The following is a 5,933-nucleotide window of genomic DNA, read 5'->3' on the forward strand; positions in this document are numbered from 1 at the left end:
TCCCCACGGTCTGGGTCTCAGGATCTGTGTACCTAGGGTGTGTGTGTGTGTGTGTGTGTGCGTGTGTGTGTGAGTGTGTGTGTGAGTGTGTGAGAGAGAGTGTGTGTGTGTGTGTGTGTGTGGGAGTGTGTGTGTGTGTGTGTGTGTGGGAGTGTGTGTGTGTGTGTGTGAGAGAGAGTGTGTGTGTGTGTGTGTGGGAGTGTGTGTGTGTGCGTGTGTGTGTGAGTGTGTGTGTGTGTGTGTGAGAGAGAGTGTGTGTGTGTGTGTGTGTGTGTGTGTGAGTGTGTGTGTGTGTGTGTGAGAGAGAGTGTGTGTGTGGGAGTGTGTGTGTGTGCGTGTGTGTGTGTGTGTGTGTGAGAGAGAGTGTGTGTGTGTGTGTGTGTGTGTGTGTGTGTGTGTGTGAGTGTGTGTGTGTGTGTGTGTGTGTGTGTGAGAGAGAGTGTGTGGGAGTGTGTGTGTGTGTGTGAGTGTGTGTGTGTGTGTGTGTGTGTGTGTGTGTGTGTGTGTGTGTGTGTGTGTGTGTGTGTGTGTGTGTCGCGGCTGTGGCCCCAGGGTCTGTGTCCACAGGGTCTCCCTCATCTACGTCCGTGCCCCTGGTCAGTCCCTAGTCTCTGCCCTTCGATTCTGTCTCAGGGACTGCCCTTAGTCTGTCCCATGGTCTGTCCCAGGGTCTCTGTCAGAGTCTGTCCCCAGGGTCTGTGTCTCAGGGTCTGTGTCTCAGGGTCTATGTCATGGTCTGTGTCGGGGCCTGTGTGTCAGGGTCTGTCCCCAGGTTGTGTGTCAGGGTGTGTGTGAGGGTGCGCGTGTGTGTGTCAGGGTGTGTGTGTGTCAGGATCTGTGTGTCAGGGTCTGTGTGTCGGTGTTTGGCTCAGTGTGTTTGTGTCAGGGTGTGTGTCAGGGTCTGTGTGTCAGGTTGTGTGTGTCAGGGCCTGTGTGTGTGGGTGTATGTCAGGGTGTGTGTGTCAGGGTGTGAGTCAGGGTCTGTGTGTCAGGGTGTGTGTGTCAGGGTCTGTGTGGGTAGTCCATAGAGCTCAGAGGACCATCAGAACACAGCTACCAGCCTTGGAGGGCATCTACAACACACGATGCCTCAGAAAAGACACCAGCATCCACAAAGACTCTTCACACCCCTGCAACAGTCTGTTCGAACTTCTACCATCGGGCAGACGATACAAGGCCTTCTATGCCCACACCTCCAGACTCAGGAACAGCTTCATCCCCAGGGCCATAGCTGCTATGAACCTGCTGAGCCGGGCGGTCACATCGCACAGTGAACCGGCACAGATCTACTTGCACTTTATTCTGTTTTAAAACTTCTAATTTGTTTCATTGGGTTGTTTAAATTAATACCGATTAGCTAATTGATTATTGCATCGTATGGGAGGCGCATTCCCAATCTCGTTGTACCCCTGTACAATGGCAATAAAGATAAATGTGAGGTTATCCACTATAAATGTGAAGTTATCCACATAAATGTGAGGTTATCCACTTTGGTGGCAAGAACAGGAAAGCAGACTATTAACTGAATGGTGGCCAATTAGGACAAGGGGAGATGCAACGAGACCTGGGTGTCGTGGTACACCAGTCATTGAAAGTAGGCATGCAGGTGCAGCAGGCAGTGAAGAAAGCGAATGGTATGTAGGCATTCATAACGAGGGGATTTGAGAATAGGAGCAGGGAAGTTCTGCTGCAGTTGTACAGGGCATTGGTGAGACCACACCTGGAGAATTTCGTACAGTTTTGGTCTCCTAATCTGTGGAAAGACATTCTTGCCACAAAGAAGGTTCACCAGATTGATTCCTGGGATGGCAGGAGTTTCATATGAAGAAAGATTGGATAGACTCGGCTTGTACTCGCTGGAATTTAGAAGATTGAGGGGGGATCTTATAGAAACTTACAAAATTCTTAAGGGGTTGGACAGGCTAGATGCAGGAAGATTATTCCCGATGTTGGGGAAGTCCAGAACAAGGGGTCACAGTTTAAGGATAACGGGGAAGTCTTTTAGGAACGAGATGAGAAAGTTTTTTTTCACACAGAGAGTGGTGAATCTGTGGAATTCTCTGCCACAGAAGGTAGTTGAGGCCAGTTCATTGGCTATATTTAAGAGGGAGTTAGATGTGGCCCTTGTGGCTAAAGGGATCAGGGGGTATGGAGAGAAGGCAGGTACGGGATACTGAGTTGGATGATCAGCCATGATCATATTGAATGGCGGTGCAGGCTCGAAGGGCCGAATGGCCTACTCCTGCACCTATTTTCTATGTTTCTATGTTTCTATATTGTATATTGTATTGTGTTGTATTGTATTCAGCTTTCGCTTTCATGAGCTAACCTCCCGAACTCCACTCTACCCGGCAACCGGTGACGCGCGGCCAGCTGCGCTGCTGATTGGACAGACTCGGCTATTTTTCACCTCCTTAAATTCAACCGCGCATGCGCCCAGGACTCACAGACTCCCCGGGACCCGGACAGACCCGGACAGACCATGGGGTGCCCGCTGCTGCTGCTGCTGCTGCTGCCCGCCCTCCTGTGGGCAGCTCAACCCGCAGGTGGGTGACGGGCAATGACGGGCTGCCAACCCAGGCCCCCACACTGGCTGAGGGGCAGAGTCAGTGGGTGAGGGGCAGTGGGTGAGCGTCAGTGGGTGAGGGGCAGTGGGTGAGGGGCAGTGGGTGAGGGGCAGTGGGTGAGGGGCAGTGGGTGAGGGGCAGAGTCAGTGGGTGAGGGGCAGTGGGTGAGGGGCAGTGGGTGAGGGGCAGTGGGTGAGGGGCAGTGGGTGAGGGGCAGTGGGTGAGGGGCAGTGGGTGAGGGGCAGAGTCAGTGGGTGAGGGGCAGTGGGTGAGGGGCAGTGGGTGAGGGGCAGAGTCAGTGGGTGAGGGGCAGTGGGTGAGGGGCAGTGGGTGAGGGGCAGTGGGTGAGGGGCAGTGGGTGAGGGGCAGTGGGTGAGGGGCAGTGTCAGTGGGTGAGGGGCAGTGGGTGACGGGCTGGGCACAGGGTAACTGCCCCGGGCAGTGGGTGAGGGTGTGTGTCGGGCTGGGCACCCTCGTTGCTGTCAGGGGATGAGGGGGTCAGTGGTCAGATGGGCACAGGGTTCACCAGTCAGTGGGTGAGGGTGTGTGTCGGGCTGGGCACAGCATAATAACCCCCGGTACATTGACACAGGGAGATCGGGCGGGTAAAGAAGGTATGTGGGGGAATTTGGCCGCTAAGTCAAAGGAGAATCCTGAGAGTTTCTACAAGTCTGTAAAGAGCAAAAGTGTAATTATTGAGAGATTATAATCGGTGCAGGATGAATATGATGGTGTGTGTGTGTGTGGAGCCACGGGAGGTTGGTGAGGTTGCATCTGTGTTTACAGGACAGATGATCATAGAAACTAAGATTTACAGGAAATGAACAGCCGTGTGTTGGAATGAATGCACATTATAAAAGAGGCGGTGCTGCGGGTCTTACGGCATATTCAGTAATAGAAACAAAGACCTGTAGATGCAGGTTGGTTATTACACAAGAGGATAATGTCAAGCCACGGTGCAGAGTGCTGGTGTCAGCACGATGCTCTTACACTCCCGGGAATCCCCGGTCACGGTCCACAGTCCACAGTCCACAGTCCAACCTCTCCCTGGCCGCCGGCAGCCGCTTCCCACAAGCTCCGCCCGCAGCACGGACCGGCACGGATCAGTTCACTCCATCGTGAACCTCCCGGGCCGGCTCTCCGCCCGAACCCTCACGGCCACGGCCGAGGGAAGCAGAGATCATCACAGCCCCGTGTCCCAGCGTGGGGAATACGGTCTGTCCCCAGGGTCTGTGTGTCAGGGTCTGTGTGTCAGGGTCTGTGTGTCAGGGTCTGTGTGTCAGGGTGTGTGTGTCAGGGTGTGTGTGGGTGTGTGTGTCAGGGTGTGTGTGTCAGGGTGTGTGAGGGTCTGTATGTCATGGTGTGTGTGTCATGGTGTGTGTGTCAGGGTGTGTGTGTCAGGGTGTGTGTGTCAGGGTGTGTTGTCAGGGTGTGTGTGTGTCAGGGTGAGTGAGGGTCTGTGTGTCATGGTGTGTGTGTCAGGGTGTGTGTGTCAGGGTGTGTGTGGCAGGGTGTGTGTGTCAGGGTGTGTGTGTCATGGTGTGTGTGTCAGGGTGTGTGTGGGGGGTCCCGCCTCTCTCTCCCGCTTCACGCTTTCGCTTTCATGAACTAACTCATGATCAGTGAAACATGGTTGCAGGAGGGTTGCGATTGACAATTAAATATTCCAGGATTTCATTGTTTCAGATGTGATAGAATCGGAGGGGCAAGAGGTGGGGGTGTTGCATTGCTTGTCAGGGAGATATCACAGCAGTGCGTTGGCAAGACAGACTAGAAGGCTCGATTAGGGAGGCTGTTTGGGTGGAACTCAGAAATGAGAAAGGCTTAGCAACACTTATAGGGGTGTATTATAGACCGCCAAATATGGAACGAGAATTGGACGAGCAAATATGTAAGGAGATAGCAGATATTAGTAGTAAGCACAGAGTAGTGATTGTGGGTGATTTCAATTTTCCGTACATAGACTGAGAATCACATTCTGTTAAAGGGCTGGATGGTTTGGAGTTTGTAAAATGTGTGCAGGATAGTTTTTTGCAGCAATACGTAGAGGTACCTACCAGAGAAGGGGCAGTGTTGGACCTCCTGTTAGGAAATGAGTTGGGTCAGGTGACGGAGGTATGTGTTGAGGAGCACTTTGGGTCTAGTGATCACAATGCCATTAGTTTCAATATAATTATGGAGAAGGTCAAATCTGGACCAAGGGTTGAGATTTTGGATTGGAGAAAGGCTGATTTTGAGGAGATGAGAAAGGATTTAAAAGGAGTGAAATGGGAGGGTATAAAGGATATAATAGAGAAATGGAGGATATTTAAAGGTGAAATTTTGAGAGTACATAGTCCTTTATGTCCCTGTTCGGTGGAAAGGAAAGAATAATAATTTGAAAGAGCCGTGGTTTTCCAGGGAAATTGGACACTTGATTCGGAAAAAGAGGGAGATATACGTCTCCAAAGACGTACAGGTATGTAGGTTAATTGACTGGGTAGATGTAAAAATTGTCCCTAGTGGTTGTAGGATAGTGTTAATGTGCGGGGATCGCTGGGCGGCACGGACTTGGTGGGCCGAAAAGGCCTGTTTCCGCGCTGTATATATATGATATGATGATATGATGATGATATACAATAAATATAAGCGGCAGGGAGTAAATGAGGTTCTTGAGGAATATAAAGAATGTAAAAGGAATCTTAAGAAGGAAATTAGAAAAGCGAAAAAAAGATATGAGGTTGCTTTGGCAAGTAATGTAAAAGTAAACCCCAAGGGGTTCTACAGATATGTCAATAGCAAAAGGATAGCGAGGGATAAAATTGGTCCATTAGAGAGTCAGAGTGGACAGCTATGTGCTGAGCCGGAAGAAATGGGGGAGATATTAAACAATTTCTTTTCTTCGGTATTCACCGAGGAGAAGGATATTGAATTATGTGAGGTAAGCGAAACAAGTAGAGTAGTGATGGAAATTATGAGGATCAAAGAAGAGGAGGTACGGACACTTTTGAAAAATATAAAAGTGGATAAGTCTCCAGGTCCTGATAGGATATTCCCTAGGACATTGAGGGAAGTTAGTGCAGAAATAGCAGGGGCTATGACGGAAATATTTCAAACGTCATTAGAAACGGGGATGGTGCCGGAAGATTGGCGCATTGCGCATGTTGTGCCTTTGTTTAAAAAAGGTTCTAAAAGTAAACCTAGCAATTATAGACCTATTAGTTTGACGTCTGTGGTGGGAAAATTAATGGAAAAGATACTTAGGGACAATATATATAATCACATGGATAAACAAGGCCTGATTAGAAACAGTCAACATGGATTTGTGCCTGGAAGGTCATGTTTCACTAATCTTCTTGAATTTTTTGAAGAGGTTACCAGGGAAAT

The 5,933-nt window shown here is 50.2% G+C and overlaps 1 pseudogene across 1 annotated transcript in view; it reads right to left on the bottom strand.

The window, feature by feature from the left end:
• The window catches only part of LOC144603231 (class I histocompatibility antigen, F10 alpha chain-like), a 1,654,937-nt pseudogene that overhangs the window by 1,348,055 nt on the left and 300,949 nt on the right, over positions 1 to 5,933 (bottom strand). The gene's annotated exons all lie outside the window — the stretch shown is intronic.

This window comes from Rhinoraja longicauda, chromosome 19 (assembly GCF_053455715.1).
Source record: "Rhinoraja longicauda isolate Sanriku21f chromosome 19, sRhiLon1.1, whole genome shotgun sequence".
NCBI classification, from domain to species: domain Eukaryota; kingdom Metazoa; phylum Chordata; class Chondrichthyes; order Rajiformes; family Arhynchobatidae; genus Rhinoraja; species Rhinoraja longicauda.